Below are 12328 nucleotides of genomic sequence, written 5' to 3'. Positions count from 1 at the left end.
TTATGGACTAGGGATTATTTGTGACACCATCAGTGTAAATATTATTTTAATGTATAGAAGGGAAGAATAACACATCTGATAAATGAGATATTGTAAATGATGTGATAAAATAATAAAGTAAGTTTTTGGTGTGTTAAAATAACATTTTTTATAAAAGAACTGATGAGAATGCTCTTAAGATTTGGAAACAACCTTTTTTTTTTTTTTTTTTAAACGTTTTTTTTGGCATGACCTTTCAATTTCCTTTCACCAAGTCATTTCAAAAACAAACTATCTAATTCTATCTACTTTTTATTTTTTTTATTTTTTTTTATTTTTTTATTTTTAAGGATGAAAGCATATGTGATTATGAGTTATATATATATATATATATATATATAGTTGGGTTCAAGTTACACTTGGTGTAACTCTAAGAAATGTTACACTAACTAATAACTTGTTATTGAATTAATATTTTGAAAATCCAGTCGTTGAATTACATGTTCTATATGTTCTTAATGTGCATGCCAATTTTCATATCAATCGGATGCTATTTACCATTTGATCCATAAACTCATACTTTATGCATTATTTTAAACTACAAAAATTTGAATTTTGACAATTGATTGATGACATGGATATTAATTTTTTATCACCTTGAAATTTTGCAAACATAAAAAATATACAAAGATAATGTAATCTAACGGTGGATTTGTCAATATTTGCATCCAATTAAAAAATATTGAATGGTGTAAGAGAAAAACACTATATCATAAGGGAAAAGCCCAAATTATGGGCAGACATAATTAGTGTGTGTTTAGCATTAGCTTAAAAAGACAGTTTTTTTTTTTTTTTTTTTTTTTTTTTTTTTTTTTTTTTTTTTCTATTTAACTTATTCTTGCTACTATTCAGCTTATTTTTGTTATTATTTATGAGTCTTATTGCACTTTTTGGTACTATTTATTGGTTTCACTGTACTATTTTAGCAACCTTTAGTTTTATCTATTGTACTTTTAGCAAATAGTTTTCATTTTTAGTTAAATAAGCTGTTCTCAAACATGGGAATTAGAATGTGGAGAACTTCAGTCAGTTACAAGAGGTTATTTGATCCTTGCAAACATGGGACACATAGCCTAAAAAACTCACATAAAGTATAAATAGAAGACCTGCTATAAAAGAGACCTACAAATAGAGCAAAATTAGAGATCATTAGTTATACTATGGTGCATACTCAGAGACTCTTTTATTTTATTTTATTTTTGGGTAAAAGTTAATAATTTACATCAATTATAATTAGAAATTATTACAATTTCCAACCATAAAAATACATAAGGTGTGATGAGTGTTATGCATTTGCGGGTGAAATATTTTTTTCATCACACTACTAAGTTTTTTTGTGATTGGAAAATGTAGTAATCCCTAATTATAATGGATGCACATTAGTAACATTTACAAATAATAATAATAATAATAATAATCAAAGAGCCTTTGAGCACATGTGCTCAAAGGCTAGTACCAAATTATAGTGGATCCAAATGATTATTTTTACACAAAAAAAAAAAAAAAAATTAAATAAATAATAGAAGAGACTTTGAGTGCGTGCTCTCTCTCTCTCTCTCTCTCTCTCTCTCTCTCTCAAGGTTAATGATTTACGTTCATCATAATGATTTTTAAAGTGATAATCAATGTTTAAGTGATTGGAAGTAATTGCATGTTCAGAGACTAGTATTCCCTAATTAATTTGTTATTAATCTTTAGGGAAAAAATTGAAGAACCTATGAACAAAGCTTAAAATTTACACAATCACCAAGTTGAGGTCCACGACATTTGATAATGCATCACTATATTTTAATAGATAATTGACTCAAAAAGAATTTTTCTTTTCTTTTTTCTTGTAATTCGTAATTCTAGAATAAGTTCATACCTCATATTACCCAGGCTTTAACTGGAAGTAGGCAATTTGATGAAGAAAGGTAAATTGACTGAAATTGAAAAGGGTTGAAGCAATGTTTATATGTATTCTTTGAAACTCTCCAAACAAAAAACCTCCAACATAATTTTGAACGATCTACATAGAGAGATAGTAATCACAATATTGTGTTCACAACGAAAACACCAAAAAATGAACAAATAAACCCAAATTTATATTTATTAACCAAAATTTTAGACGTACGTTGACACGTAAAATATATAGGATATATCAAATCAAAATTTAAATGGAAATCTCAATGGCTTATACGTTTGGGCTTCTTCACCTCCACCTTAGGGACAGGAACGGAGCCAATGTTGGACTGCCGGGGGGGGGGGGGGGGGGGGGGGGGGGGTTGTGGCGGGGCACCTAATTAAAAAAAAAAATTATTTTATATGTGTACTAATTTTAGCAACTTTGTTTTATAAAGTAACATTTCCTTCCCCTTAAACAATATCATTGATTTTTTTTATGAGTAATGCTATACTTACAAAAATTTTATAAACTATTTTGGTAGTAAATTTTTATCGGTTCACATATGGACTCACCACTTACATTATATTTTTACTTGCTAATAACTACTTATTACATCAACAAATTATAAAAAAAAAAAAAAAAAAATTGTAGCTCTAGTATTTTTCTCATTTTAGTGACCATAAAAAAATTTATAGATTTAAATCTAAAACAAAATATGCAAATTCAACAAAAATTAGCTCAACAATAAAAATTACCAATAAAAAAAAAATTAAGTTTAATCAACCAATATTATCTAAAATAAACAACCCTATACTTCAAAAAGTTCTAAACAAAAGTTCTGAAAAAATTAAGTTCTGAAAAAAAAAAAAAAAAAAAAAAAAAAAAAAAAAAAAAAAAAAACCTCAGCAGTTAAATAGTAATAGAGTCAAAAGTTGAAACTGCCACACAGCCAAGATAAAGCCACCCCCTAGCTCAAAGCCTTACTTAGGGACCATCATAGTGAAAGTGCAATTCTCCACTGCATCCAGCATCCACTGCAATGCTCCACTCCATGCCGCTTGTCATTCTTTTCTTCCTTCTCCACTTATTTGTAGTACTCCAATCTATCATATTCAACTTCATTCTTCACTTCCTCTTTCTTAAGCCCAGGAAGATCAGCCTTCAACACATGCTTCTGGATTCTCCTTTCAATCCACGTGAGTGCTAACCAAAGCATAAGTTTCTGTTGCAAACTGAGGCTCAAAAAGCTATTGTAAAGTCAGATTGGAAGCTTGTAAAACAAAATCATACAATAAGCAAAATATATAACCAAAAAAACCATTAAAAGTAGGGACAACAACAATTCAAAATAAGTTGAATGCCAATTATTAAAAAATTTTGTGCAACCAAATTCAGCAAATTAAAACCATAGCCATAGAAAGGTTCAACCAAACAGTAACATGTCTTTAATTTGTGGTAGCAAAAAGCTATAAATTGTCCTGCAACATTAACTTCTAAATTGATTGGTGAACCACATATTATTTAAAAAAAAAAAAAAAAAATACCAATCATCCCTAGGGACATTTTATCAAACAGTTTATGGGCACTAGATAGTACTAGTAGTTCAAAGAGTCAATAATTACATGAAAGTGAAAAGAAATTATAGCAATTCACAAATTTATTCACAGAATGTACATTTAAGAACCCATCCCTCTGACAAAACGAAACAAATGCTTAGAGATTAATCAAAGAGATTAAAGAGCTCCTTTTTTTCCCCAAAAAATATAAGTACTGTAATATATATAAATTATAAAAAAAAAAAAAAAAAAAAAAAAAAAAAAAAACAAAACAAAACAAAAAGAAAAATAATAGTTCAGACCAAAAGTGAAAAACCACAGAACTCTTTTGACCCCAAAAACACTGTTCCCTGTGGGGCGGGGGGAGAAACATACTCACAGAGAGAGATTTCTTTATGAAGAATTCCTCAATCTCTGACTTCTGTGGAATCTTCAGATCCTACTTCCAAGAGTATCCTCTGGTAACTCACTATTGAGGGCTTATCCATTTCGACTGAGTAGTCCCAGAGATATGAATAGTATCCCAAAACACCTATGTGTACTCTTCTGTTGCTATGGTTTGCGAGAAATATGTTTTTTTCTTGGATTTTCAATTGAGAGAAGATGACAACAACGAAAGTAATGAAACAAACTTAATTGGAAGAAACTGACGGAACGTTTAAACTTCAGTTTGTATGAGTGTTAAGGCTTTATAGGACAGTTTTTTGGGTGGGAGTTATCCTTTCCAATTGATTTTTCCTTTTTAATAAATATTAATTTCTTATAGGTAAATATAACTAATAGTTTAAGAGTTTTTTATTTTATTTTTTATTATGGAATAATAGCCTAATAGTTTGATAATTGTATAAATCTATCTCTTAAAAAATTGAATTTGGTAGATTAAATTTCAGGTGAGATGAAAAATTAAAATTTTGGATTTTAAAACTTAATAATTTTACTTAGATTAGTGAGAAAGAGTGGTAGATAACTTAATATTCTTTTAATTATATTGGACTAGCCTCTGAGCGTCACGCTCACGCGTGTACTCAGATGCTTTTCTATTTTTTGGGTAATGGTTAATTTAGAGCATTTATTATAATTTGGAATTACTACATTTTTCAATCACAAAAAAAAAAAAAAAAAAAACCTAGGGGTGTGATGAGTATTATGTGTGATGAAATAATTTTTCATCACACACCTAGGTTTTTATTTATTTATTTTTTTTTTTTTGTAATTGGAAAATGTAGTAATCCAAAATTATAATAGATGCTCTAAATTAACTCTTATCCAAAAAATAGAAGAGCCTCTGAATACGTGTGTGAGCGCATGCTTATAGGCTAGTTTTTTTTTTTTTTTTTTTTTTTTTTTTTTTTTTTTAATTTTTAGAATGAGTAGGAGACATAAGAGGGAACAATAAGGATCCACCGTCCTTACTTCTCCAGAAACATATCCACATGCACTCTAAGTTTCCTAATGAAAAACCAAAATTGAAAGGTTAATTAATCAAAAACATAATTATGTTCTACACATATTTGCTTGAGACACATTAGGAAATGGCAAATAAACTTACTAGTTACTACTACTAAGTGAGCCAGTTAACCCCAACTATAGGGATCAACCAAATGGCTTTCTGAATGTTACTCTAAAAATAAAGTGAAACCCAATCAAATGCAACTTAATCTTCTCTATTGTAGGAGATCGCACTGGTAGGGTTCTTCCCACTGTAAACTTGATCCCTGAAATATAAAATTAAAGAGTGGAATATATAACATTCTTAAATAAGATATATATTTTTTTTAGTAATTCCACCAAAGCTCATATAGGGCACACACTAAGTACATCTCCCAATTTAATAAACTTTTTTTTTTCATTATATTAAAGTGGTCAAATACTTCACATCCTCTTGTCAAAATTGTTAATACAATCATATTACAAAAGAAGTTGGTTTTATATAGGGATGTAAGGGGCGGGTCAGTGTTAATCTTTTAAACGATAATAATGCAGACTCCAAACTCAAATCAAGCTTTGTTTGAAGATAAATTCTCTCCTTATCAAATATGGATCTTTAACTCAAGATACAACTCAATTTCACTTGCTGTATTTCAAATATTTAATTTCTAATTCTCCAGGGTAAATAGTAAGTACAGAGTTTTTTTTTTCAACATATATGTATACCTATACGTTAGATACAAAGAATGGAGATCTCAAAAAAAAAAAAAAAAAAAAAAAAGTACAAAGAGATCTCAATTACCTGAACGTAGAGCAGATATTAAATATTCTATTGACATCAATTCCAACGATCTCTCAATTACTTATGGATCTAATTCACATATCCATCGATGTGCCTGTGGATTCTGGTTAAAAAAAAGGGAAAAAAAACAATTGTAATCTCTCTAATTGTCAAATTAAAACAAAAAAATAAAATAAAATAAAAAAATATCGTCAAATAATATACAATGATGGTAAAAAAAAAAAAAAATTCTTAAAAAGAAAAAAAATACAAAGAAAAAAAAAAGTGAGAAAGGAGAAGGAAATAGTAATTGAATTAAATAAAAATAGACAAAAACCTTGGCATGCCGCTTCAAGTTGGCAAATGCATTCTAAAAAATAAAATAAAAAATTGGCAAATGGATATGAACGGATGGAAACTTGGAGTTGGGCAACTGATAAGGGAGTATTGGGATGTAAATTGTAGTAACTATTTTTATTTTCAAATTAAAACGTTGGTGTGTGGATAACATTGAAATTACCGGTAAGTGTTAACTGCTAAATGATGATATAGGCAAGGAGAAACTAATTGGAAATGTAAACATGTTATAAGTTTAGAAAAAATTTAGGAGTTTTTAAATTAGCAATTAGTGGAAGAGTGTTCCTATTTTGTAGGCAATGTTTTAGTGCAAGTTAGACATGTATTTTTACCAGATTATCTCTTAGTTTTGTCTCTACTTAAACATAGGGGTGTGTGGGTATTTTGGAACAAAAAAAAATCCAGTCCAAACATGGGCAGCCCCTTAAATAGTAGTATAGATAATTTCTTTAAAAAAAAAATAAATAAAAACTACATACTTGGGATGATGAGATAAGGATAAGGGTATATTTTTTTATACAATAAGTGATCGTTAAAAACCAACTTAACATGAATGAGAGGGGGGAAAAAGAAAGAGATCTTGTGAAAGAGATTTTTTTTTTTTTTAAAAAGAAAAGAAAAAGAAAAAGGAGGGTTGGTTACTGTATTTTGATAGGAGTGATTGTAGCAATTTTTTTTTTTTTAATTACTGTAGCAAATTTGAATTTTAGTAGTGGTTTAGTGGATTGGAAGTAATTCTATAGTGGGGTTGTTTGGGTGTTTAAAATATGATTTTACAATGTTGTTCTTTAATTTTGTGCAAGGTGTAGAGATATTTTTGAACCGTGTAAAAGAGGATCCTAAGCAAGGAAAGCCCCTTAAATAGTAGTATAGATAATTAGGAAGTGGTCTATAATTTGCGAGCAATTAGTTCTTCAGGCCTACAAAGATCGTCATTGTCTTATGTTTGTAAGTTTATGTCTCCTTGTATACATGTACTTGTGATTTCAATCATATATCTAACTTTCATGCAATCTGTTATTGTTAATCTTAGTTTGACCTTATTTATTGTTCCTTTTGAAGTAATTTGGTGTTAGGGAAACCCAGTAGGCTTGAGTTACTTAATTTTTCGTAACTTTGCCTTTAATTGAGATAAATTGTACAAATATGCTTTATATAGAGATTGCTTATATTGTTTTGTAATGCTTTATATTAAAGTAGCCTATGTCAATTTACTAGCTAGGAACTGCAGCTTAGTCAAGTAAGCCAACTTAGTCATTTTTAGGAATTTAGTCACTTGGGATTTCTCATTCTCTCAGTTGTTATGGACATTTCAAAAAGTTCGATTCAGACACCATATCCATCTACAAAATTAGATAAGGACAAAACTTAGGTACAATACCTTAGGTACTGTTTTTTAGGTTCACCTCTTAAAATTTAGCTATGTGGATACTTAACTTAAAAATATACTTCCATCCCATGAGAAAAAATCCACATGGCAGAATCTTAAAATGGGAACCTAAGGAACAGCACCTAAGTATTGTACCTAAGTTGCTGTAAGGTTTATCTCAAATAACTTGCAAGCATTAACAAAAGACTAAAATGAATTTTTAGTTCAAACACAAGTATATGTTTTTTTGGCATTTAGAGTTAAGGAACCAGCAGATGAACACCAAAACTCACAACATAGAATATGCCCAAAAAAATGTAATAAAGAAAGAAAGAGGAAGGGAAAGCATGAAGCTTATGAACCATTTAAATAATAGCCACCAATCTTTACATTTTCTAACCATCTAGTTAGGTTCCAAGCATAATCCCATCACCTACTTCCTCATTTCCTAGCCGCAACCACTAGAGGCAACCTCTTATTTTGATATTCACCACCATGGCCCAATGAGCTAAGCTTCACTACCAAGTAACTGCCCCAATAAATTTCCAATAAAAAAAGAGAAAAATATCATTTTGATACTGAAGAGGGAAAAATTAGAGGTAACGGGTCCATCCAGATGGACTTGATGGTGCTAGGCAAATGGGCTAATAGTAAACAGGTACAATGTGTACGGACACAAGGTGGACGGATCCAAAGGCCACGTGGTATTCAACTAGTCTTTGTGTGGTCTCTAATAAACCCTTAATGGAAACGACTTGCGTCTCACGATTAACCCTAATCCATAGAGTCTTAATATAAGTAGAATTCTAGCACGAGGAGGATTCTAGAATATACGCACATTAATGGGGAGCTTCTCTATAAGGAAAAGACTTGTTATGTAAGCAAGGGAGTTTGACTCTACACTACTATAAAAACCTAAAGACCCTCAGAAAAAAGGTACACATAATTCACCTCAGCTCTGGCATTCTAGAGTTGTGAGAAGTTCTAACTTGACCTTTGGAGGGTACTTGGCTAGCACCACATTGGTGTTCTCTGTTAGGTTTTCTCTTTTTGTTGTGCAGGTATTGTTTCGAGCACGTGAGGATCGTGTTACTTATTGTTAATTTTTTGGCATCATCAGTTGGTGCTGTTTGTGGGAACGTGTTAGGAGAAGCCATATTCACCGCTTCCTAGACAAAAAGTTGCATGACACTTACTCGCTTAATGGCAACCACCACCAACAATCAAGGCGACGAACCGCGACCTATTGCCCTGGAGAGGCAAGTCCAAACCCTCATCACAGTAGTAGAATGCCTCACCAAGCAGAATCATGATCTGGAGGAACAGCTGCACCAGATGAACGCGGTGACGGACACCCAAAAAGAAGACCAAGAAGGCACTAGCACTAAGAGAAGGAACCAAGAAGGGTCGGGAGGCAACAACGCCCCGAGTAGGCCAGAGCGGCAAGACACTAGTCGCTCACCCGTCACTGATACGGTTCCACCTCATATAGTAGCCGAGATGTAGATGATGAAGGAACGAATGGATTTTATGATGAATGTCCTTAGAGGATGGGTGTCTACTAACCTCGATGATTTGGTCCATCGAACTAATTCGCCATTCACAGCGTCTGTCACTTCATTCCCCCTTCCACAGAAGTTTTGCATGCCACAAGTGGAAAACTATGACGAATCCAAGGACCCCTTAGATCACTTGGAGTCTTTCAAGACCCTAATGCACCTTCAAGAGGTGTCGTACGAGATCATATGCAGAGCCTTTCCCGCCACGTTGAAGGGATCTGCAAGGATTTGGTTCAACAGGCTAACGCCCAACTCCATTGGAACCCTCAAGGAGTTAAGTGCCTAATTTGCCTCACACTTCATTGGAGGGCACAGGTACAAGAAGTCCACTGCATGCCTGATGAACATTAAGTAGCGGGAGGACGAGACGCTGAGGTCCTACATCACCTGCTTTAACAAAGAGGCCCTCTTGATCAATGAAGCAAACGACAAGATACTCGTAGCGGCCTTCACAAATGGACTACGGAAGGGTAAGATCCTGTTTTTCCTATACAAGAACGACCCAAAAACTATGTCGGATGTGCTGTACCGAGCAACAAAGTACATGAATGCGGAAGATGCGTTGTTGGCTTGAGAAGAGAAGCCCAGGAAGAGGGAAAGGCAGGAAGATCCACGACAGGACAGGGGGCAGAAGATGGCTAGAATCGAAGATCAGCAAGAAGACAGACGCTCCAAACCCCTTGCAGGGAAATTCACAAATTTCACCCCCTTGAATACCGCGATTAATCAAGTCTTGATGCAGATCAAGAATGAAGGGGCCTTGACATTCCCCGGCAAGTTGAAAGGAGATCCTAGCAAGAGATTTAGGGATAAGTATTGCCATTTTCACCGAGATCACGGTCACGATACGTTTGAGTGCTATGACTTAAAGTATATATAGAAGCTTTCATTAGGTAAGGGAAACTGTAAAAATTTGTCGGCAAGGAAGGAATAGAACAAAACCAAGGACCGCTCGTCCGGAGGGAAAACGAGCGCTCTAAGCCACCCTTGGAAGACATAAAGATGATCGTAGGGGGTAGTGCTTCTTCCAGTTCCTCCAAGAAGGCACGTAAGACATACCTACTAATGGTTCAAAATGTTCAACTAACGGGGTGTGCGCCAAAGATGGCGTGGATCGACAATCCCATAATTGGGTTCACGGAGGAAGATGCCTGGCGTCTCCACCACCTACACGATGATGCACTTGTAGTTAGCATACGAGTAGGAGATTATAACACCCACAGGGTACTGGTAGACAACGGGAGCTCCATTGATATCTTGTATTATCCAGCGTTTCAACAAATGTGAATAGAGAAAGAACAGTTAATCCCAACCAACGCCCCACTTGTAGGATTTGGAGGGACAAGGGTGTATCCACTTGGAGTGGTCACCCTACCAGTGATGATTGGAGACTACCTTTAGCAGATCACGAAGGATGTCATCTTCCTAGTTGTTGACTCCTCGTCTGCGTACAACGCCATATTGGGTCGTCCTACTTTGAATTCATGGAAGGTTGTGATGTCAACCTACCGTTTGATGATCAAGTTTCCTACTAAGTATGGGGTAGGAGAAGTAAAAGGAGATCAAGTGGCAGCACGTGAATGCTACATTGCCATGCTAGAGATGGATGATCACCAGCAAACCATGTGCATAGAAGAACAACAGACAATAGCGGAGCCAGTGGAAGAATTGGAAAAAGTGCTCCTTGATGACTCTAGGCCCATGCGGACAACTGGAATGGGTACGTTGGCTAGCCAGCCAGTACGTCAAGCGCTCACGACGTTTCTAAGGGAATATCAGGATGTATTCGCCTAGAATCACGAGGACATGCTAGGGATTGCCCCTCAATCATAGTTCATAGGTTGAATGTGTCGCCTTCATTCTCTCCTGTCCGCTAGAACAAGCGAGTGTTCTCTTAGGAGTGAGACAAAGCCATAGTTAAGGAGGTTCGGAAGTTGCTTGAAGTAGACTTCATTCGAGAAGTGTACTACCCTGACTAGTTGGGAAACGTGGTTATGGTCAAGAAGGCCAATGGAAAGTGGAGAATGTGTGTAGATTTCACAGATCTCAATAGAGCTTGCCCTAAGGATAGTTACCTACTCCCACAGATAGATACCTTGGTAGACTCAACCGCAAGACACCAGCTTTTGAGCTTCATGGATGTGTTTTTAGGCTATAACCAGATCAAAATGGAGGAGGCTAATCAAGAGAAGACTTCTTTTGTTACCGGCCAGGGACTCTTCTGCTACAAAGTGATGCCATTCGGGCTCAAGAACACAGGAGCAACGTACCAGAGATTAATGAACAAGATGTTTGCACACCAGATTGGGAGGAATGTGCAAGTTTATGTAGACAACATATTGGTGAAAAGCCTACAAGAAGACGATCACTTGAGCGACCTCCAAGAGACCTTCAACACCCTCTGGTCATACAACATGAAATTAAATCCGAATAAGTGTGTGTTCGAGGTTACTGCAGGAAAGTTCCTAGGATTCATAGTATCCCAAAGGGGTATTGAGACCAATACGGAGAAAATACGGGGATGAAGGGGATGTGGAGCATGTTATGAAGGGAGAACCTTGGACTTTCAACAAACACCTTGTGGCTTTGAAAAGGGTTAAAAAACATACAGATTTAAGTCAGCTGAAGTTTGAGACTACTTGTATGTGGGTTCAAGTGCACAACTTACCTATAGGGATTTCTTCTAGTGCAGCAAAGAGTATTGTTTCTGTAGCAGGTAAGGTGCTTGAAAATAGTCCTGACAAGGAGGTGTATGAAGGCAGCAACTTTGTCCGTGTTAGGGTGGGAATTGATATTACTAAATCATTGTGTTGAGGAAGAAAATTAGCTCTAAGGGATGGTCAAGACAGTTGGGTATGTTTTAAGTATGAGAGAATGCCCAATATATGTCATTGGTTCGGCAAGCTTACTCACATGGATAAGGAATGTCCAATATGGTTGAAGGGCAGGAATACATTGAAGGAAGCTAAACAACAATTTGGGTCATGGATGAGGGCTACAACACCAAATCTAGCTAGGAAATCGGTGGTTAGGGTGGCTGGTTTTGATGAGAATGAGAGTGAAATAGAGGATAGTGGGCAGGACAATGAAGTTGTGCCACAGGACAGTGGTGACAATCATGAACCTATGGTCTTTTCCCATGACACAGTCAGTTCGATTTTGGTGAAACAAGTGGAGACGCAGGATGACATTGAGGTGGAGGGGACTAGGCCAGGTTAGTCTTAATACGCAAGAAGTGGAGGTTGAATGTGATGATACACTACGGACTAATCCAGTTCTAGTTAGAGCGACTACCGGGGGTGTTGGCGTTAGTGACAAAGAACCTTCTAGGCTGGATTTTGACACTCAATTACA

General features: G+C 34.9%; 1 long non-coding RNA gene across 2 annotated transcripts; it reads right to left on the bottom strand.

The window, feature by feature from the left end:
- Positions 1-2698: 2698 nt before the first annotated feature.
- Positions 2699-4168, bottom strand: LOC126701482 (uncharacterized). Of its 2 annotated transcripts, none has more exons than XR_007647372.1 (2): positions 3856-4168; positions 2699-3171 (listed from the first exon to the last, which is right to left on the bottom strand). It is a non-coding gene; the product is annotated as an uncharacterized LOC126701482 (long non-coding RNA). The 2 variants fall into 2 exon arrangements; XR_007647371.1 differs by having other exon boundaries at positions 3860-4168.
- Between the last annotated feature and the right edge of the window lie 8160 nt (positions 4169-12328).

The sequence above is a fragment of the Quercus robur genome, chromosome 10 (assembly GCF_932294415.1).
Source record: "Quercus robur chromosome 10, dhQueRobu3.1, whole genome shotgun sequence".
NCBI classification, from domain to species: Eukaryota; Viridiplantae; Streptophyta; class Magnoliopsida; order Fagales; family Fagaceae; genus Quercus; species Quercus robur.
Note: the sequence above shows the minus strand (reverse complement) of the source record. Positions and strands in the feature narration are given on the sequence as shown.